The sequence below is a fragment of the Sus scrofa genome, chromosome 11 (assembly GCF_054392235.1).
Source record: "Sus scrofa isolate SSC_HxYL_T2T_F1_AM1 chromosome 11, Sscrofa_HxYL_maternal_Yorkshire_Landrace_v2.0, whole genome shotgun sequence".
Taxonomy (NCBI): Eukaryota; Metazoa; Chordata; class Mammalia; order Artiodactyla; family Suidae; genus Sus; species Sus scrofa.
The window spans coordinates 56534010-56556824 of NC_139393.1; the positions used below are offsets into that span (position 1 = coordinate 56534010).

Sequence of the window (22815 nt, forward strand, 5' to 3'; positions counted from 1 at the left end):
ATGTATCTCCATATATGTAATATCTAGTACCGCCAACAATGATAAGGGTTTTATCTTATTTATTGCATATATCTTCCCTCTCTTTTTACTTTGCTAAAATGCCTTGCAGCAAATCTCAGACAGCATACCATTTCACTCCAAACTAACTCAGTATGCGTCATAAGAATTATAGAAGTTTTATTACACAACCACAGTGCCATTATCATACCTCACAAATTGACAATAATTCCTTGGTATCATGTAACACCCTGGCTATAATCTCATTGTCCCAATTGTCACAAAAATGTCTTTTTACAGTTGGTTGGTTTAAAACAGGATCCAAATTAGGTTCTCACATTATATTTAATTATTACATTGTTTTTGACTCTTGTTAACTTGGAACACAGTCCCTTGCCTTTTTTTTTTTTTTTCGTGCCATTGACTTGTAATTTAGCAATTATTAAAAGAATTTGAACACGGATTCCCATAGCTACTTATGTAAGGTGGCAACCCATGTTAAATTAGGTGGCAACTTTAAATTCTATGGAAGTAGTAAGACATTTTAATTCTATTTGTATTTCTTCCTCCCATCGTCCATCAATACTGTATTTATCAACTAACAAATGTTTATTGAATGTTTAAGGTGGTTTGAGCAAAAGACGTTTTGAGAGAGTAACAGTAGATGAGAAATAAAAAGGAAAAAAGACAAAGTCATCAAGTTTTTAATTTCATTAAGCATAAGAATAGACTAAAGTTCTAATAGTTTTGCTTTGAATTAGAAATTAGGTTAATCAAGCTTATAGTTAAAATGGCCATAAATGTGTTTTGTGTTAAATTCCACATTAATGTTCTTTGGTAAGTCATACCTTTTTTCTTCTTCTCTCTTTTCTCTCTTGCTCTGTTTCTCTTTCTTTACATATAATCAGAAGTCATTGGGGTGGATGCTGCATTTCCTCCGATATAGTCTAGTGAATTTTAAATACCTTTGAAAAGATGAGAAAATTTAAGAACTTTCAAAGACGGGCAAGTCAACGTAATTACAATCTCAAGACAGAATTATTCAGAGCGTTCTCATTGTGGCACGGTAGAAACGAATCTGACTAGCATCCATGAGGATGCGGGTTCGATGCCTGCCCTCGCTCAGTGGGTTAAGGATCCGGCATTGCCATGAGCTGTGGTGTAGGTCGCAGATGTGGCTTGGATCCCACATTACTGAGGCTGTGGTTTAGGCCAGTGGCTACAGCTCCAATTCAGCCCCTATCCTGGGAACCTTCATATGCTGCCAGTGCAGCCCTAAAAAGACAAAAAAAAAAAAAAAAAAAGGAATTATTCAGTAAAATTCAAAAGTATTCAATGCATAATAAATAAAGCCACACAACATTGTCTACAGCATTTGGGAGAGAATGTCACCATTGGAATGGCATCATTCTCCCGGATCCAAGGGGACCTAATTAGCACTAATGGAGGGAAAATAGCAAATGAGAGCAGGAGCTCAATATTTTATCAGGGAAAATTATCCTAATGGACAGATTGATCAGTTAATGGAAAATTCCCAAGAGAAGTAATGTTAATGCAACTGAAATATGTAATTAAGAAGGCAGAGAATATGGTGGGTGCGGGGGGGGGGGGAGAAATAAACATACTGTTTGTAATTATTTATACAATGCTGCCCAGATCAGTTTCTGTTTAGAACATTTCAACTTTATTTTGGAAAAAGGTGAAAAGGCTGTATTCTGGAGTTAATAACCTGATTAGTATCCATGAGGATGCGGGTTTGATCCTGGCCTTGCTCGGTGGGTTAAGGATCCCATTGTGCATAGGTTGCAGATGCAGCTTGGGTGCCACATTGCTGTGGCTGTGGTGTAGGCCTACAGCTGTAGCTCTGATTCAGCCCCTAACTTGGGAACTTCTGTATGCTGCAGGTGCAGCCCTACAAAGAAAAAAGTAAAAGAAATAAATAATAAAAGAAAAAAGGCTCTATTCTTAGTGAAGGAATATCTAGAAAGAAAACAGAATCGTGGAACCTAGATTTTGCTTTCATGTCTCTAGTTTTGTTTGTTTGTTCAGCCATGGCATGCAGCAGCTTGATGTGGGATCTCGGTTCCCTGATCAGGTATTGTACCCAGGATGCAGTGGGGACAGTGCTGGATCCTAACTACTAAACTGCCAGGGAACTCCCTCATGTCGCTTGATGATGTGAGCATATGCATTCTAGAAATTCCCAGAGAAATTTCATATTCTGTTACTCATTTACTTCCATATCATAAAACTTGCTTAATTACAATATTATCATGGTATTGCAGAATTTTGTTTAGCAGTACCATGCTCTATGAATAGTTCAGTTTATAAGCCAGTTGAAAATAGTAAACTATGTATTCAGTGTGTTAGCAAGTTGAAAACAGTTACAAAATTGAAGTCAAGGTAATGTCTGTTTTTACTCAGAATGTAATCCTGTAAGCTAAATCAGTCTGTATTGATTTAATTTTGGTTCCTGAGGATAGAAATAAGTTTTCACAGCATGACTGTGCTTTGCTCTTATTGATGTTGCCTAAGGAGAATGAGAGAAGCCAAAAAAAATTCTTTAAAAAGTTTTTAGGAGTTTGATCATTTAGGCTAGCCCAAGTAATCTTAGTCTAAAAATAATAGATTATTTGGTATTACTAAACTCAGAATATAATCTCTCTATTGTACTTCCTTTTAATAATATTAGGTGGAAAATTTAAAGTTGTAGAATGAGCTGAGACTCCTCAAGAACTTTACCAAAGCCCTTTTAATTAAGCTTGGATGTGTTAACCAGAGGTACAGTGATAATACATAATCTTTCTAGTTCGTATTAGCTGAATATATTTTTTTTTTACTTTTAGTGAAAGAGACACGAGTAGAACCAAAAAGTGATTTTCCTTTCACAAGTTAACAATATCCATGTGAATCATTCAGATTTACTGTATCCGACTTAACTGACCTAGATCTTCTTTTTGTTCTCTGTTGTGTAGATATAGGCAGAGCCTTTAGAATTTAAATCAACTTTCAGAAGCAAGTTTAAGTGCATATAAATAATGGCTTATTAATAAGAGTGAGGGTTATTGCAAAAGGTTCCAAGCTAATCACAGGGATGTGTCTGGCTAATTACATTCATTATACTTGGACTACACCCACTGGCTGCATTTGTTTATTTAAACTGGCTGGCCATGTTCTAGGACACATTTATGTGAACGATGCAAAATACTTTCTTATTTGACAAATGATCACCCAGGCAGTTAATCTTGATTCTGGAATTAAAAAAAAAAAAAAAAAAAAAGGCTGGAAGTAGAATTTGAAGTCTATCACCAAGGTAATGGATCTGCCTGGAAACATCCCGCAGATGTCAAAAGAAAGTCTATATGGAAACAGCAGCCTTCATATTTGACAAGAATAAATTCAAATTAAAGGTAATTTAGGCCTAGTGAACAGATAATTTGCTACACAGTGTTCTATTTTCCTCTTTCTTTGTACCCAGACAGGCACTGTGCTTGATCTCTTTTGTGTCAGTGTCTGATTCACAGGGTGTTCCCAAAGCAAAACCATAATGCAATTCTCTATATGCTTCTGTGGGCATAATGCCATATTCCCTATAAATTCCCTGCAATTATTTCTGCAACTATAGAGTTGCGTCTTAGTCTTTAGCTCTACTAGGTTTGCTAAATCACATTCATGATGCAATAGTAAATGCTTGTTGATATCAAGATGATACTAGAGTATGAGTCCTTGAGGACAGAGACCTTATTAATTGCTCTTGTACGGCTGGGATGTATATATAGAAGGCCTGGCACATAGTACAGTGAACAGCCTGTACTATAGATTTGATGAAAGTGTTATCGTCCTATTGTTAAGTCAATGGATGTCTTTACCCACTGAATGGCTAGAACGCTAGGTACCTAAAGGTGACTAACACCTCTTGAGGTTGGGGTTACTATTACAGATCACTGAAATGTGCTGTGTTCTCTACCCAGCTAAAACTTTAGGGAAAGTGGATTCCTACTCCAGAATTCCCACATATAGTCCTCAAATCAATTCAAGGCTTTCACATTAAAGGATAGTAATTTAAGATTTCACTGCTTCAAAAGAGTTAGCAGTTTAACATTTTACTGTTTCACTGTGGCACAAAATAAGACTATCCGTGACTTGAAGTATTGTAATTCCAGGCATCCATTTATTTCAGGCTTTGCAGACTGTTTAGAAGGTAGGAAGTTGATAGGAATGGTAATAATTCCGGATGTTGGTGCCAAATTTGAAGAGTCACATGATATTTCCCATTTGATAGTCTGGAGAAAGTATTTTTTTGGTGTGTTTTGTTTTTATGAGCATTATTGAAAGGTAACTGTTTAATCAATTGCATGTATTTATATTAACATGTAAAATATGTTTTAGGTTCTTTACACACCTTGGAAAATGTCACCACAATCAAGACGACAAACACACCCATCACACCCAAAAGTTTCCTTGTGCCGCTTTATAACCTTCTCCCCTGCCTTCTCCTCAAGAAACCACTGATCTGTTTTCTGTCACTCTAGATTATTTTGGGTGTTTTAGAATTTAATATAAAAGGAATTATATAGTACGTACTCTTTTTGTCTATTTGCTTTCACTCAGTATAATTTTTTTGGATTCTTCTATGTTCTGTGTATCAATAGTACATTCATTTTTATACTGAGTAATATTCCATTACATGGATTTACTCCAATTTCTTTATCAATTAACCTGTTGATGGACATTTGGGTTGTTTCCATTTTGGGATATTATGATACAGTCACTCTGAACATGCTTATGTAAGTCTTTGTATGGACCTGTACTTTCATTTCCCTAGGTAAATAAATATTTAGGAGTGGAATAGTAAGATCCTATGGTAAGTCTTTGTTTAACTTTCCAAAAAACCGCCATGCTGTTCTCCAGTCCAGCTTACATTTCTACCCACAGTTGAATGAGAGTCTCAGTTGGCCTGACAACACTTAGTAGGGTCAATCTTTTAAATTTTAGCCATTGTAATCGTTGTGTAGTAGTATCTCATTATAGTTTTAATTTGTATTTCCCTAATGAGAAAGTTGTTGATCATTCCTCATAGGCTCATTTGCCATCTGTGTATCTTCTTTGGTAGTCTGTTCAAATGTTCTGACCATTTAAAAATAATTACATTTTGGAGATCCCATTGTGGCTCAGTGGTAACGAACCTGACTGGTATCCATGAAGACATGGGTTTGATACTTGGCCTTGTTCAGTGGGTTAAGGATCCAGTACTGCCCTGAGCTGCGGTGTAGGGCTCAAATCTGGCATTGCTGTGGCTGTGGTGCAGGCTGGCAGCTGCAGCTCCAATTCAACCCCCTAGACTTCAAACTTCCATATGCTGTGGGTTCAGCCCTAAAAAGACCAAAAAAAAAAAATTATATTGCTTTTTATTACTCTTGAATTTTGAATATTTTTTTAAAATACAGTTTTTGCATTTCTCCAAGTAGGCTGCTTTTCACTCTTAGCCTTAAAAGAGCAAAAGTTTAAAAATATGACAAAGCTAATTTATTATTTTGTTGTTGTTGTTGATTAAGTTTTCAGTGGCATAGCCAGGAAATCTTTCCTAACCCAAGGTCACAAAGAGTTTCTCCTGTGCTTTTGCCTGGAAGTTTTATAGCTTTAGATTTTACACTTAGATCTTTGGTGCATTTTAAATTAAATTGTATATACAGTTTGAGATATGTATTGAAGTTCAACTTTTTGTATATTAATATCCATTTATTTCTGCACATTTATTGAAAGACTATCCTTTTTTATTGAATTGCCTGTTCATATCTGTTAAAAAGTCAAGTGTCTACATATGTATGAATCTACTTTTGGAATTGCTATTCTGACCTGTTAATCTATTTGTCTTTATGTCAATATCACTGTCTTAATGACTGTAGCTTTAATCATAAGTATTAAAATCAGGTATTGTTACTCTTCCAACTTTGCTTTTCATTTTCAAAGTTTTTTTGACTCTTCTAAGTCCTTTGCATTTCCATATTAATTTTAGAACCATGTCAATTTCTATATAAAAACTCCTTTTAAAAAATAAAACTATGTTGACTCTATACATCAAACAGGAAAACAGATATCTTAACAACATTAAAATTTTCAACCTATAAACATGGTATATCTCTCTATTTCTTGAGATCTTCCTTAATTTCTCTGAGCTATGTTTGATAGTTTTCAACATTTCATGAGTATCTTTTGTCAGAATTTTCCGTAAATATTTCATATTTTTAGGTCATTGTAAATGGTATTCTCTTTTAAATTTTAATTTCTTATTATTGCCAGTATTTAGAAATAAAATATATTCTTCTATGTCAATCTTATAATCCACAACCTTGCCAAACTCACTGATTGGTTTTAGTAGCTTTTTGTTTGTAGATCCCATAGCATTTTCTACATGAATGATTACATATGTCTTCTCTGAAAAAAGACATTTTATTTTCCAATATGGAGGAATTAATTTCTTTTTCTCGTCCTTTTGTGTTGACTAGAATCCCCAAGTGAATGTTAAATAGAAGTCCTGAGAGTGGACACCCTTGCCTTGATAATGAGCCTAGGGAGAAGATATTCCATCTTTCACCACTAAGTATTATGTTAGCTGAAGCATTTTTTTTGTTTGTTTGTATTATTTGCATTATATATTACAATCATCTTGTGAGGTCCATCTTTTAAAAGCATATCTATAAATTGATAAATATTCCTTGCTCTGATGTTCTAAATAATAGATGTGAAGGATTAGAAGCATTTTTCTAAATGATTGTGTAAAACTCACTTTACTTTCTACATTCTCAGTTCAGTAGACCATGGTTGGCCTCCTATCCCATCCTAGATATATAGCAATAATTGAGGATGACTGCCAATATCTTACAGGGTTTTTTTTTGAGCATACTGGGGCATTGCTAGAGTCTAAGCTGTATTTCTGGTTAGGGTTCAAGTGTATCTGGCCTGCTGGGTGAGTTGGCCTGCCAGAGATCTATTTGCATGAATAAATGCAGCTTCCTAGGGAAGAACACTTGCTTAGGAAGGACAAATCAGGCAGGGAAGACTTGGCTTAACAGATGCTTCAGCCATTGGAGGAAGCCTTGATTTAAAAGTAGCACCTTGTCAGACTCTGGTCCAATGCCCCATAGGTCTTACAGAAAATAAGATTTGAATATATCAGTGTCCACAACCTCTCTCTAAGACATGAAGACACTAAGCATCTCTTCTTTGGTCTCTAGACACGAGATCAGAAAGGTAGAGATGCATTCTCCCTTTTCTAGAGGGAACACAACATGGCTTTGCCACATACAAGTTTCCAGAGCACTTGCCAACATTTAGCATCATGATAATTTAGCATCATGGGGACTGACTCCTGCAGTTGCAAAGTCTCCATGCAAGTAGTGGAAGGAAACAAAACAGATCTGCTCCTGTGGACTCTCAGGTCCGAATGGAGGGATTTTGAATGAATCTGGAGATCCCAAAATTGTGGTTGGGATCAAAGTCAGAAGAAATATGGGTTGTTATTATTAATGTACTTAATTCTATCCTCTAGATGGGTGTTATATGGTGAAATGTGAACAGCATATTTTTTAAAATTTTTATTAGAGTGTAATTGATTTACAATGTTGTGTAATTTCTGCTATACAGCAAAGTGACCCAGTCATACATATATTTACATTCCCTTTCTTCTCTTATCCTCCATCATGGTGTATCCCAAGAGACTGGATACAGTTCCCCATATTATACAGTAGGACCTCATTTGGGCAACATATTTTCATTAAGTTAATTTAAAATATATTTATTTTAATTTTGAGTCTAGTTAAAGAGATACACAAAAGAAGAAAAAAAGATGATAAAATCAACTACTAATCAACATGTTTTTATAAGGAAGGCCTCTTGTTTGGCACGATAATTATTTTCCTGCTATTCTTGACTATTTTTAAGTGATGAAAACTTTGCTGTGATTTCCAAGTGCTAATTAATTCTAAAATTCTCTCAGGTCTGTAAATGGTAAAGGGTGCAGAGGATGTGATTTAGAAAAATATTGTCTACTTTAAGTTCTGTTGGTGTATAATGGCTTAGTTTTCTACTGCTATGCCTTTGTCACTGGATTTTGAGAAATCAGGCATAGCCACTGACTGGAAAAATGGCAAAATAAAGGGATTTTTATATTAGAATATACTATTAAGGGGTGGTAGCCTGTAAATGCTATTACCCATTTCTTTGTGAACAGTTGCAATTTAGTTGTCATAAACAGTGTTGGTGATGCTCCAAGCGTATGCCACCTGGAGCAGGTATTGCTTTAGTGATATAGAACCCATCTTTCACAAATCTTCACTCTGGTGACTTTTGCAGTGGCCTCTAGTGTCCAGAACCTATTAGAGTAACTAAAGAAGAGGATGACTTCATAGGTATTTGGCTTGCCGAAGGGGACACTCCCTCCAGGTACCATCATCTTCTACAACATAAGATTTTGTGTTGTTTGAGGACAAGAATATTTCTAAAATGGGTATAGTATTATACCAAAATAATGGTATTAGTAGTAGTAAATATGTTATAGCTATGCCTTCTTAGAACTTCCAGGTACTGTTTCCCTTGGTGTCTTTATTATTTTGATATCAACTGCCATTTCCTTAAAACATGTTTTTTTTTTTAATTCCTTATTTTTCTAACATTCTTTGGATTTAAAAAAAAATCTTACTGTCATCTTAAACTTAATTTTCAATATTGAAAACAAAAGATATATCTCTTTCCTTCTAAGCCATTATTTTTCCTCTTATTTCTCTGTTATTCTCTTGAAAATATACTCTTTTTTGCTTGTGTCATGGAAGAGAAATGGAAGGGACCTGGTCTGGAATGAAGAGAATATGAAGTTCTGGCAAGAAGATAAGGGTCTAGGGAAATATTTAGCAATTCAAATCCTTGGAACTGCCTCTAAGAGTAACACATTGATATATAAAGAAAAAAATTTTTTTCTAGCTTTTTTAGCCTTATTGTAGGCTATCCTAAACTATTAGATTGCTTTTTCAGAAAGGGTCATCAAGAAATATAAAAGGCTGGAGTTCCTGGTATGGCTCAGCAGGTTAAGAACACAACATTGTGTCTGCGAGGATGCAGGTTCTATCCCTGACCTCACTCAGCGGGTTAAGGACCTGGAGTTGCCGTGAGCTGTGGTGTAGGTTACAGATGTACCTGAATCTAGAATTGATGTGGCTGTGGTGTAGGTCTCAGGTACAGCTCTGATTCCACCTCAGGTACTTCCTTATGCTGCAGGTGCAGCTGTAAAAATAACAAAAAAGTACAAAGCTTCCAGGATTTTACACTTTTCACAAACTAACTAGTGAGCCTGCCACAGTTGGATGGAGGCTGGCAGAAGACACGACACTCCTGAGCCTGAGAGAAACAAAAATACAGCACAGCAGGCAGTATGAACATCTGCATGCATATATATTTGTATTTGCTCTCTTCACCTCAAAGCTCCACAGAGGTGACACAGTAGGCTCAGACGGATGCCTTCATGAAAGTCGCTTGAGTTACAGGAGAGGAATGCTAAACTTGGGTATTTTTTTGTTTTTTATAGTGGACGACAAACACGCAGTTTTTTAAAAAATAATAATGGGCAACAAGCATGCCTATAACGTTCAAGGTTGTTGGCTATACAAAAATCCTTGAAAATATGGTTCAGAATGAATGACAGTCAGTGCCTTGATTCACAAGGGACGTAGAATCCTGAGTGACTCATGGAGAATTGTCTTCCAACAAGGTTATAAAAGACCTACCTCTTTCCCAAAGCCAGGAGTCGGTCAGAATTTATGCCTCTCTGAGAGCAAAACTGAGACTTCTACTCATGGGTGTGCTGACAAATGTTTAACAATGGATTCTCTGAAAAGAACAACAAAAAAGCCCTCATTTGTAGTATTTGCTGATTTCCATGGTGCAAATATTCCCATGATGAGTATAAGCTACCAAGAGGACACCACTGAACATGGAGTTAGAAAGAGGTATGCAGCATACATTTGTATAGTATTTCTACCATACAAGTATAAGAGACATAAATAATCTCAAGGAAAGTACTAAAATTTAGTGAAAAATCAGGAAGTGAGGAGTTTTGAGTATTTACTACCTTTCAACTTAATGTAATATATTTAATTATAAGTGTATGTAATTAATTTTTAACAATAGCCATTTTTAACAACTGGCTTGTAGAATTTCCGAAAGCTGAACAATGGGCTCTTGCAAGCAAGCCAGTCTAAGCCAGCTCGAGCACCCCACTGCCAGGACTCCTCCCTGTCTAATTAATGGGGTTCCATTGGACATTCTTCAAAACCAAATCTCTTTTGTATTTGTTCTCCTAGCTTATTTAAAAGTCTTTTTTATCCTTTTATTTAAAGCTAAAATGATATTTGCTTAACCTGTTTATTTTTCAACACCATCTGGGTAACATAAATAAATCTGATCTACTGCATCTAAACTTAGAGTATGTAAGAAATAACACATATAACTTTGAAGGTTCTCTTTCTGGCCATTGTTTTCAGTACTATGGGATGGATGTCAGTAGAAAACCCTTTTGATTTTTGCCTGGAATTTGATTTCTTTGTGTATGTGTGTGTGTGTGTGCATGCATATGTGTGTGTGGCTGCCCCCATGGCATACAGAAGTTCTTGGGTTGGGGATTGAATCCAAGCCACAGCTGTAACCTATGCCAAGGCAAGGCAACACTGGATCCTTTAATCTATTGTGCCCGGCAGGAGATTGAACCCACGCTTCTGCAGCCACTCAAGCCACTGCAGTTGGATTTTTAACACATTGTGCTATAGTAGGAACTCCAGAATTTGATAATTTTTTGACTCTCTCTTTCTGAGGATTATACAAAGAGAGCTACCTCTGTGAAGTCTGCCACAGATTCTTGGGAGATTTCATAGGTTTTAAATTGGACCAAAAGCACTGCTTCTATAGGTGGCCAAGTGAGACTCAGATGCAAAAAACACTTATTGCACACTAATGTGCCACATACTAGGATAACTAAATTATTTCAATGTGTATTTCATCTAGTCTTTTAAAGAAATCTATGAAGTAGGTATTCATTTTGTTTTATGGATGGGGAAGTTGATATTAGTCTTGGGTTCTTTATATTTTGAGGAGGATTATTATGTGCCCCTCCCTTTTTATGATAAGTATAGTCATTAATTATCAAATATTTCTTTTTTTATGATTACAGTATAGTTGATTTACAGTGTTTCATCAAGATCTGTTGTACACAAAGTGAGTCAGTCACACACATTTCCCTGTGCCATACATTAGGATCCCATTGGCCATCCATTCTAGATATAATAGCTTGCATCCCCAAAACCCCCAAAATGCCTATCCCTCCCACTCCCTCTCCTCTCTCCCCCACAGGAACCGCAATCTTCTCTTCTTGGCCATGCTCTGTTTCTGTTTTTTGTTTGTTTGTTAGTTATTATTTTTAGATAAGATCATCTGTTCCATATTTTAGATTCCACAAATAAATGGTGTCATATGGTATTTGTCTTTTTCTTTCTGGCTTATTTCACTTAGTATGAGAGTATCTCCATCCATGTTGCTGTGAATGACATTAGACCATTTTCATTTGTCTCTTTTATGGCTAAGTAATATTCCATTGCATATAAGTACCACATCTTCCTAATCCATTCATCTGTCAATGGATATTTAGGTTGTTTCCATGTCTTGGCTGTTGTAAATAGTGCTGCTATGAACTTAGGGGTGCATGTATCTTTTTCAATGAAAGTTTGTCTGGATATATGCTCAGCAGTGGAATTGCTGGATCGTACGATGGCTCTATATGTAGTTTCCTGAAGTACTTATATACTGTTTTCCATAGTGGTTATACCAATTTACATCCTTACCCTTTTTCTCCATACCCTCTCCAGGATTTCTTATTTGTTGTCTTGTTAATTATGATCATTTTGACTGGTGTGAGGTGGTACCTTATTATAGTTTTGATTTGTATTTCTCTAATAATTAGTGATACTGAGAATTTTTTCATATGCCTGTTGCTGTCTACATGTCTTCTTTGGAGAAATGTATATTTAGGCCTGTCCGTTTTTCACTTAGGTTGTTTGTTTTTTTTTGTTGTTGAGTTGCATGAGTTGTTCGTATATTTTGGAGATTAGGCCCTTGTCTGTTGCATTGTTGGCAAAGATTTTCTCCCATTCTGTGGGTTGTCTTTTTGGTTTTTTAATGGTTTCCTTTGCTGTGCAAGAGCTTTTGAGTTTTATTAGGTCCCATTGGTTTATTTGTGTCTTTATTGTCATTATTCTAGGAGGTGGATCAAACAAAATGTTGCTGTGATTTATGTCAAAGAGCATTCTGCCTGGGTTTTCAGCTAGGAGTTTTATAGTATCTAGCTTACATTTAGATATTTAATCAGTTTTGAGTTTATTCTGTATTTGGTGTTAGATAGTGCTCTACTTTCATTCCTCTACATGTAGCTCTCCAGTTTTCCCAGCACCATTTATTGAAAAGGCTATCTTTCTTCCACTATATGTTCTGTCCTCCTTTGTCACAGATTAGTTGCCCATAGGTATTTGGGTTTGTATATGGGCTTTCTATCCTGTTCCATTGGTCTATATTTCTGTTTTTGTGCCAGTACCATATTGTTTTGATGGCTGTAGCTTTGTAGTATTGTCTAAAGTCAGGAAGCTTGATTCCTCCATTTTCATTTTTCTTTTTCAATATTGCTTTGGCTATTTGGGGTCTCTTGTGTTTGCATACAAATTTTAAAATATTCGCTTCTAGTTCTGTGAAGAATGTCTTTGGTAATTTGATGGGATTGCATTAAATCTGTAGATTGCCTTGGGTAGTAGAGTCATATTGAACATTTCTATGGCATTTTTTAGAAGTGAACCTTGACAAAGTAAGACTGCCCTAAGGCCTCCAAGAGAGGAAAAAATATCCAATTTCTGTGAATCAGTTATACATTTTTGACTATAATGAAAATCCAGAATGGAATTGTGGGCTACACATTACTAAGATATGCAAAAATATTTCAAATTAGTATAATCAAATAGTATGTTCATCAAACAAACTATAACTCAGTTTCAGGAAAAGCCACTGTCAGTATCATAAAAATGATACATGGAGCTGTATAAATGCACTGATTAACTTTTTTTCAGATGATTTAAACTCAGACTATACAAAAAATGTCAGTTTTTTCATAGGTGATCTTTTATCTCAGTGAAATATCTTCTCTTTCAAGAAAGAGGAAAAGACCATAAACAAACCAATAAAGACTTTAGGCTAAGTATCACTGAGGCAATTTTTTAAAAAAGAAATAAAAAAAAAACCCTAAAACACAAGAAAATCAGAGTGATTCACATCACTTGGTTTGTTGTACTACTATCACTTGCCTTATCAAGGAAAAAATAAATTGCTCTCTTTCCACAAGTAATAAAAATGCTACAATTGTATAATGTTAAGTCAAAACCTAGCTCAGTGAGTTTTTGTTTAGCACGTGAATGTATAGCAATTACCATTTCAGTGGATTTATTTTGTGTCCATTCCATAACCACCATTTCAGTGGATATATTTTTAATGATTAATTGTCATGTGGGGTAGTGATTAAAAAACCTATAGAAGACAACTGAATATCTGGTATGCAATTTTTGATTATATTAATATTTATTTCAAGTTTATTATGTGTCAGGCATGCTGCTAGTATGTTAGATGCATTATGTTAATTTAGATTCCATACAATCACTGTTCAGTTTATACATGAAGTTCATTCAGTTTATCTCAGTAATATTTTAACCTTTTATAGATTATGGACTCTTTGATAATTTGCTTGGAACTGTAAGCCTACTTAAGAAAAGTTGCAAATATATATTTGAACACAAATGTTTGCATGTAGTTTCACGGCTCCACAGATTCCCACCTTAAGAATCTTTTGGAAGAATGCTTATAGAATTCAACTGCAATAACATTGTTTCCAAACTCTGAGTTAATTATTTTAAAGAGCATTTGACAGCATAGAGCTTCAAAAACCTACAACTTTGATGATCCTATTAAGTTATATTGTTTGGAAAAATGTATTCTTAAGGAATTAATTGAAAAAAAATATATATATATACCAAGAGTGCCAACTGAATACTATTTTGAAACTGGAAACAATATCCAATATCCAGTAATAGAGAACAGTTTAAACAGATTATCATATAACAACATGTCATGAGGCCATTCGTAATGACGATGCATGTCAATATTTAATCCTTAGGTCATATCACTGTGTCAAAAGCAGACTTCTGGGAGTTCTCTTGTGGTACAGCGGGTTAAGGCTCCAGTGTTGTCACTACAATGGCTCAGGTCACTGCTCCAGTATGGGTTTGATCCCAGGCTGGGGAATGTCCACATGCCACAGGCGCAGATGAAAAATATTAATAATACAAAAATAAAATAAAAATTTTAAATGCAGACTTCTAAGCAGCATATGTACTATATTTTGAAATATACATATATATATATATGTATATACACACACGCACATATATATATATATATACACATGTATATTTTTTCCATATATATATATATGGAAAAAATCTGAGGAAGTCTTTAGTTTGGTCTTTTTTTTTCTGTCTTTTAGGGCCGAACCCACAGCATGTGGAGGTTCCCAGGCTAGGAATTCAATCAGAGCTGTAGCCGCCAGCCTACGCTGCAGCCACAGCAATGCCAGATCTGAGCCACATCTGTGATCTATACCACACACAGCTCATGGCAACACCAGATCCTTAACCCACTGACTGAGGCCAGGGATTGAATCTGCAACCTCATGGATCCTAGTCAGGTTCGCTAACCACCGAGCCACAATGGGAACTCCAGGAAGTCTTTAATTTGGTTCTTAAAACAGTTAAGCTACCTAAGTAAAGAAATCTTAATCTCTAGAATATACAAGCAACTTATATGACTCAACAGCAAAAAAGCCAACAACCCAATGGAAGAATGGGCAAAAGACCTGAATAGACATTTTTCCAAGGAAGATGTACAGATGGCCAACAGGCACATGAAAAATTGCTCAACATCCCTAATTATTAGAGAAATGCAAATCAAAGCTACTGTGAGGTACCACCTCACCCAGTCAGAATAGCCATCATTATTAAGTCCACAAATAACAAATGCTGGATAGGGTGTGGAGAAAAGGGAACCCTCCTGCACTGTTGGTGGGAATGTAAGCTGGTACAACCTCTATGGAGATCAGTATGGAGGTACCTCAGAAATCTATTCATAGAACTACCATATGACCCAGAAATCCCTCTCTTGGGCATATTTCTGGACAAACTTTCCTTAAAATAGACACATGAACCTGCATGTTCATAGCAGCTCTATTCACAAAAGCCAAGACATGGAAACAACCCAAATGTCCATTGACAGATGATTGGATTAGGAAGATGTGGTATATATACACAATGGAATACTACTCAGTCATAAAAAGAACAAAATAATGCCATTTGCAGCAAAATGGATGGAACTAGAGACTCTCATACTATGAGTGAAGTAAGCCAGAAAGAGAAAGACAAATACCATATGATATCACTTATATCTGGAATTTAATATAAGGCACAAATGAAACTTTCCACAAAAAAGAAAATCATGGACTTGGAGAATAGACTTGTGGTTGCCGAGGGGGAAGGAGTAAGGTTTTTGGGGAACTTGGTGTTAATATGTACAAATTCTTGCCTTTGGAATGGATTAGCAATGAGATCCTGCTGTGTAGCACTGAGAACTATGTCTAGTCACTTATGATGGAGCATGATAATGTGCAAAAATAGAATGTGTCCATGTATGTGTAACTGGGTCACCATGCTGTACAGTAGAAAAAAAAACTGTATTGGGGAAATAACTATTAAAAAAATAATAAAAAGCAGAAAAAAAAAAAGAAATCTCATTGGTGAGCTACATATGAAATTTTAACAGAAACTTGGGAATCCAGGAGTTCAAAACTTTATATAGCTGACTTCATGGAGTCTGGACCTAGAGGTAGTTCTGAATTTAAGGAGAGTCTAGTTAATCAGAATTCAGAGCCTGGACACTCCTTTTGAATGTGATTCAGTCATACCTTGTTTCCCTGCTTCTTTCTGTTCTACTTTCAACTGGCATCCACTTAATATATGCTCCTTGTAAATTTAACCTGTCCATAGCGTACTGTGGTTTCTCCAATTCATGACATTAAGTTTCAGATCTATTGCTAGCTGCTTTAAGTTTAAATTCTCCCAACAGAGCCTGTTGCCTGGCTTATTTGGTTGGTCTATATTTACTGCTGAACCTTCCTTTGAGTTTCTTTGGGAAGATGTCTCCCGGCAGCTGGGGTGATGGACTGGTGCGGTGAGTTTCATATGGTAGAGGGTGTGGGTAGGTAGTTTCATTTAGAATGACCTAGGCAGATAGGCAGCATAAAGTAATTTTACTAAGGAAAGATTAGGCACCAGAAAATTAATAGTGCCTATCTCTGTGTAGTAGGATTATAAATGATTTGAAAAAATAGAGACTTTTCTCTGTATTTCTCTATTTTCTAAGTTTTCTTTAATGATTATACATGATTTGGGAAATAAGGAATAATATCACTGCAATATGATTTTTACTTTTTCCTCTGTAGTTTTATATTTTGGGTCTAATTCCATTTGGTAGAGAAATTTCAACTTCTAGCAACATGGTGTTCTTTAGGAAAGATGAAATGTACTGGCAAAAAGAAAAAAGAGAGAGAGAGAGAAGGCAAGAAGGGAGAGAGAGGGAGAGAAAGAGAGAGAGAGAAAATTAATCATGTATTTATATTTTACCCAGCAGATAAAATACATTTGTATGGTACCCATCAAAGCCAGTACTGGGTACCATTTGAGCTGTTTAGTTTTATGGCAAGGCAGATGCTGGGGCTGCTGGGGCTGGAGGGACGGACATGCTCTAAGGCAAGGCCTCTGAGAGTTCAGCAAATTATTATTATTATTACTTTTTTTTTTTTTTTTTTTTTTTTGTCTTTTTGAGGGCTGGATGTGAGACATATTAGAGTTCTCAGTCTAGGGGTGGATCTGAGCTACAGCTGCTGGCCTATACCAAAGCCACACCAATGCAAGATCCAAGCCACCTCTGTGACCTACACCATAGCTCACCACAACGCCGGATCCTTAACCCACTGAGTGAGGCCAGGGATCGAACCTGCATCCTCATGGATCCTAGTCGGGTTCATTTTTGCTGAGTCACAATGGGAACTGAAAATCCTTATTATTTTAATGTACATAAGGTTCCTGAGGTGATAAGATACAATCACTGTCTCCGCATAGAGCTAGCAGTTAATCATAGGAACAGGAAAATGAAACGAATAATGCGGGATGATATATGTAAGGAATGACCTGAGAGTTCAGAGCAGTGAGAAATCACTGCAAGTTGGGATAAATGAAAAAGGCCTCATGAGAGATGTGGGATTTAAATTGTCTTATTGGATGGGGAAAACTTGGGTAAACAGGATTATGATACAGAATAGCTACAAAAGGTGTGTAGGTAGGAAGGCACAGTGAGTTAAGGCCCAGGTCACTGCTGTGGTGTAGGTTTGATCCCTGGGCCCGGAACTTCCATATACTGTGGGCATGGCCAATAAATAAATATCTGATAATTTTATATTTAGATGTTATAGTGAATATTACATTTTCAAGTGAGTACTGACTTTTTATATAAATCATATTGGACCAGGTGCCCACCTAGATCATACTAATCTAGAAAATATTTGATGTTTCATGTAACTCACCTACTAAGTCTATTGGACACCCACTATGTGCAAGATAATATACAGTGAGGGATAGAAAAATGAGTCAAGCATAGTCTTGGCTCCAGGGTGGAGGGATGAGGACAATTACACATAGACACTGGAGCAGACCAGGGTAGCCAATACAGTCTTTAAAGACAAGAAAGCAGCTTTCTTTCTCTTTTTGCAATATTTTACTTTTTCCATTTTTAAAAGTTTTATTGAAGTAGAGTTAATTTACAATGTTGTGATAATTTCTGCTGTACAACAGAGTGATTCAATTATACATATAAGAAAATAGTTTTACAATAATGGCATGATCTTCATTTTTTTAATCCTTGGCTAAGATAAAGAATAATTATGTACTCAAGATGCAAATTATTCCTGGCTGCGTTCTCTCTATCAGTTTGAAGGAGTAGATGCTCAGGTGTGCAGATGGATACTCAATTCCCTTGGGAGCACTTTATCTATGTCTGCTTTGGGGGCGTGGGGAGGATAGTCACTGATTAAATTGATGTTTCATTCTAAGAACAAGGTAGCAGAAGACCTTTTCTCAAGCTGTATTTCACTACGTATGACCTTTGCCTGGATGTTCATCAGCAGCTATAGAGCCAGTCTAGTCGATGACAAAATCCACCTCTTCATGTCAAGCTAATTTAGGGAACATGTCATCACTTTGCTTCACAGTGTGAAGAACATTAATAATTCAGTGCTTTGTATACATTTCCATTCATTCTCCTTGCAGAGATGTTTACACTGCAAAAAAATGGGGAAGGGGTGGAGGAGTTGGGAAGACCTGCCACCTGAGTTGGAGATGGGTTCTTGTGGTGTCTTTTGTCCACCCTGTCCCCATGTCCTACCCACAACCGCCTGGGATTTTTAGAATGTCTGTGGCTTCAGCAACAGTGGAGTGAATGATCAGAGCTGCTGAGGAAGTGGGGGGCTTTCTTAGTACCTTGTGCCTTTAGCAACCCCTGGTGGGTGATATCCTTCATGCCATCTCTGTCTGGGTTATTAAGTAATTTTTTCTTTTAAAAAATTTCTTTTCTATGCTTTGGTGCTAGTAAGAACAAGGTTTGTGTAAAATTGTTTCTTCTGGGTTGAAACAAAGATTTTAAAAAATGTAGACTTGGAGGGACAATTCCAGAGCCTTGGTCCTTTGGGAACTACCCATCTGTGAAAAAATTCTCTTTCCCTTGGACTAGAGACTTGGCAATGGCAAAACGGACTTGCCACTGTGAGCCATTTATTCTGTCTCACTGGAGAGAATAAATGGCTCCCTAATTGAAGCTATGTCATGACATGAACTGTAAAATGTGGGAGCAATAATTTACTCTCGGCATAAAGAAATGACAGAAAATTGTCTGCTCTTTTTAAAAGCTTTTTTTCCCCCCTGAACCAGACTGAGGTAATGTTAAAGAAAGGAATACTTTCTGCAATGCTGTTTACACTTTAGCCTAAACTATACTTTTGCAATATTTTAAAAGAAATAATAATTATTATTTTTTAAAGCAAAGGTGAGAACTCATATTTCAGAAAATTCTCAGTTATTATATATATATATATATATATATATTTGTCTTTTTGCTATTTCTTGGGCTGCTCCCGCGGCATATGGAGGTTCCCAGGCTAGGGGTCTAATCGGAGCTGTAGCCACCAGCCTCTGCCAGAGCCACAGCAACGCAGGATCCAAGCCACGTCTGCGACCTACACCACAGCTCGCGGCAACGCCGGATCGTTAACCCACTGAGCAAGGGCAGGGATCGAACCCACAACCTCATGGTTCCTAGTCGGATTCGTTAACCTCTGTGCCACGAAGGGAACTCCTAAAAGAAATAATTATAAAGCATTGTATGTGTATGTGTGCTTTGGAATACTATCATTTGAAAAGGTACATCAGAGTTCCTTGAGCATAATTTTAAATATTGTGAATTATAAATTCATTTACTATGTCCTATAAGCCATCGACATCATTGTTGCCCTTAGGATGAAGTCTTATAGGAAATTTGTCTATTGGGTATTAAAACATGTGTATATATGTAGCAACTACACACACACACACACACACACACACACACACTTTGTCCATATTAAGAACATCCACTAATACATCTGGAAATTTAGCATAATTACAATTATGGAATTTCAGAAATTATAGGCAAAATACTTATTCTAAATGATGTTAAAATAGTTGGTAATCAAGTTAAATCCACACCTTTCACAAAAGGGCATTCTAAATAATTAAAGATATAGACATTAAAAAAAAACAAACCTCAAACTGCAAAAATGCTAGAAGAAAATGAATGAAACATAGGTTTATAATTGTGCGCTGAGGAGGGACTTTCTCAGCATGATATCAACCTAGAAACCATAAAGAAAATCAACATATTAAAAAGCTTATTTGAAAAGATAGTAAAGGTAAAAGCTAAGTGAGAGGTTGGGAGAAACATATGCAGCATATGTAAAGACAGAAGACTGATGTACAGATTATTTCACTAACATTCTAATAATATGAAAAAAGATAATCAGCCATATGGAAAACTGACAAAGAACCCAAATAGGAAATTAGGAAGTGTAAATGTCCAATAAACTTATGAAAAAAGGTCCATTTCAGTCATTATTAAATAAATGAATAGTACACAGTAGCAAGATAAGTTATTCACCCACCTGACTGGCACATTTCAATAAGCTGATCACACGTGCCTTTGGTGAGGGAAAATGGGTGTTCTCATAATTATATTGGTGGGGGGTGAATATGGGTATAGATTTTGTAAGGCAAATTGACATTATCAAAATTAAAATATGCATGACCTTTGACCCAGAAATTTCACTAGAAATTCCCCTTCTAGGGGTCTTCCTTACAGAAATACTTGCTTAATTACGCACAAAATAAATCTCCAAGGATGCTCTTTGCAATGTTGTTTACTAGCCAAAAATTGGAGGAGAATTCTCACTTAATAGGAAAATGGTGAAATCAGTTACAGAACATTCATAAAAGAAATTTCACACATCAGTTAAAAAGGAAGTTGTAGATTCAGATGTACTGACTTGGAAAAATATTTGCAATAAGTAAAACAAAAAGCATTGCAAAATCATACATACATAATCTGATTCTATTTTCATTTGGGAAAAATAGAAAAAATACATATTCCTATAAGCATAGAGTAAAATCACATCCATTGAAAGATAAAAGTAGTATTATGAGTGATTTTGGCTTATTTGGTTTTTTACATTTAATGTCTTTTCTGTTATAGACATGTATTACTTTCATATTAAAAAAATGAACTGTGGAAATTCCCACTGTGGCACAGCAGATCAAAGATCCAGCATTGTCTCTGCCATGGCTCAGATCGCTGCTGAGCTGTGGGTTTAATCCCTGGCCTGGCACAGTGGGTTAAGGATCCAGTTTTGCTGCAGCTGTGGCATAGGTCGCAGCTGTGGCTCAGATTTAGTCCCTGGCCTGGAAATTTCCATGTGCCATGCGTGAGGCCAAAAAAACCCCCCCAAAACAAAAAACAAATGTAGCCTTGAAAAAATAATTTTTTTTTCATAGCCACAGCCACAGCAACATGAGATCCAAGCCACGTCTGTGACCTATATCACAGTTCATGGCAATGCCGGATCCTTAACCCACTGTGTAAAGCCAGGGATTGAACCTGCATCCTCATGGATCCCAGGCAAGTTTGGTACCACTGAGCAACAATGGGAAATCCTGAAAGGATAATTCTTGGAGGATGGAATGAAAAGATGAGAGACTGAAGATGGGAAGATGATATAGGAGACCTTGAATGACCTTGGGAAGGATATGAGAGTCCAGCCCAGGGCAGAGGCGAAAGGGGGTGAGAATGAAGGGCTGAGGTGAGACTCTGGGAGATGGAACTTGAGTGAAGAGGCCCTGCCTGGCTCACAGGTGAGCACCCATCTGAGTTACATCCCCAACTCCCAGTCCAGAGCTGTTTCCTTGAGCCATGAAGGTCCCATTATCTACCATCCTGGCCCCATCCTGAGACCGCCCCCCAAGAACTAGAACTTGGGCATGGGCACAGCCAGAGCACAACTGACAGCAGGTAGCAAAACCCAGGTTGTCTGGCTCCTAAGTAGGCAACCATTTCAGTTCTAATTTCCCACTCACATGTTTCCGCAGGAGACCAGATGAAAGCAACATCGTCTTTGCCAAGGGCCCCTTGGGCTGTTCTCCGCAGCTCAGTGACCTGGAGGTTATACACCATTACATCAGCCTCCTCCTCCGGGACTGGCAAGCAGCTCTCAGGCAGCCTCCAGGGAATCTAGCTTTCCTTCCTTCACTCTGCTTGATCCTGACCTTCCTCGTGGGTCGTCTGCTCAGGCTGTACTCAAATCTGTGGGTTCCTGTTTACTAAGTCATGCTCATAAACATGAGACTCAACCCACCTGCAGTCTGCTCTGAGTCCAGCATTGTCAGTACTTGACACAGTCATCGTGAACATTGCTGTTTGTGGCCAAGGCATGTCTCACCTCTGAGTTATTTTGGGCCCCTGGGCACACCTTCAATATGCATAACTGACTGCTCAACACCAAGGCAGCAGCGTCACATGATGGAAACTAATTTCACGGAGGCACCTCTCTGAAAGGCCTGCCTGCTTTCTATTTGTTTACTCTGAACAGATGTTTAAACATCTGCTTAAAAATTGTGAAATCTTTTCACAGATTGGACCTTTGGTTCTTGCAGCCTAACAGGGAAAGTCCATGTTCTAAGAACAGAAGCAAATTATCTGTTGAAGAGGGGAATTCAGTAGAATAGCTTTTATAGCATGTCTATGAGAACAAGCAAAATGTTAACAAAAGTGGAGTGCCCATTGTGGCTCAGCAGTTAACAAACCCGACTAGCATCCATGACGACATGGGTTCGATGCCTGGCCTCACTCAGTGGGTTCAGGATCCTGCGTTGCAGTGAGCTGTGGTGTAGGTCACAGACACAGCTCAGATCCCCTGTGGCTGTGGCTGTGGTGTAGGCTGGCAGCTACAGCTCCGATTCAACCCCTAGCCTGAGAGCCTCCATATGCCACAGGTGTGGCCCT

General features: G+C 37.0%; 1 long non-coding RNA gene across 1 annotated transcript; it reads right to left on the reverse strand.

The window, feature by feature from the left end:
* Positions 1-841: 841 nt before the first annotated feature.
* On the reverse strand, positions 842-22204 carry LOC102158131 (uncharacterized). The gene is made up of 3 exons (XR_014819652.1): positions 21891-22204; positions 9774-9876; positions 842-962 (listed from the first exon to the last, which is right to left on the reverse strand). It is a non-coding gene; the product is annotated as an uncharacterized LOC102158131 (long non-coding RNA).
* Positions 22205-22815: the final 611 nt, after the last annotated feature.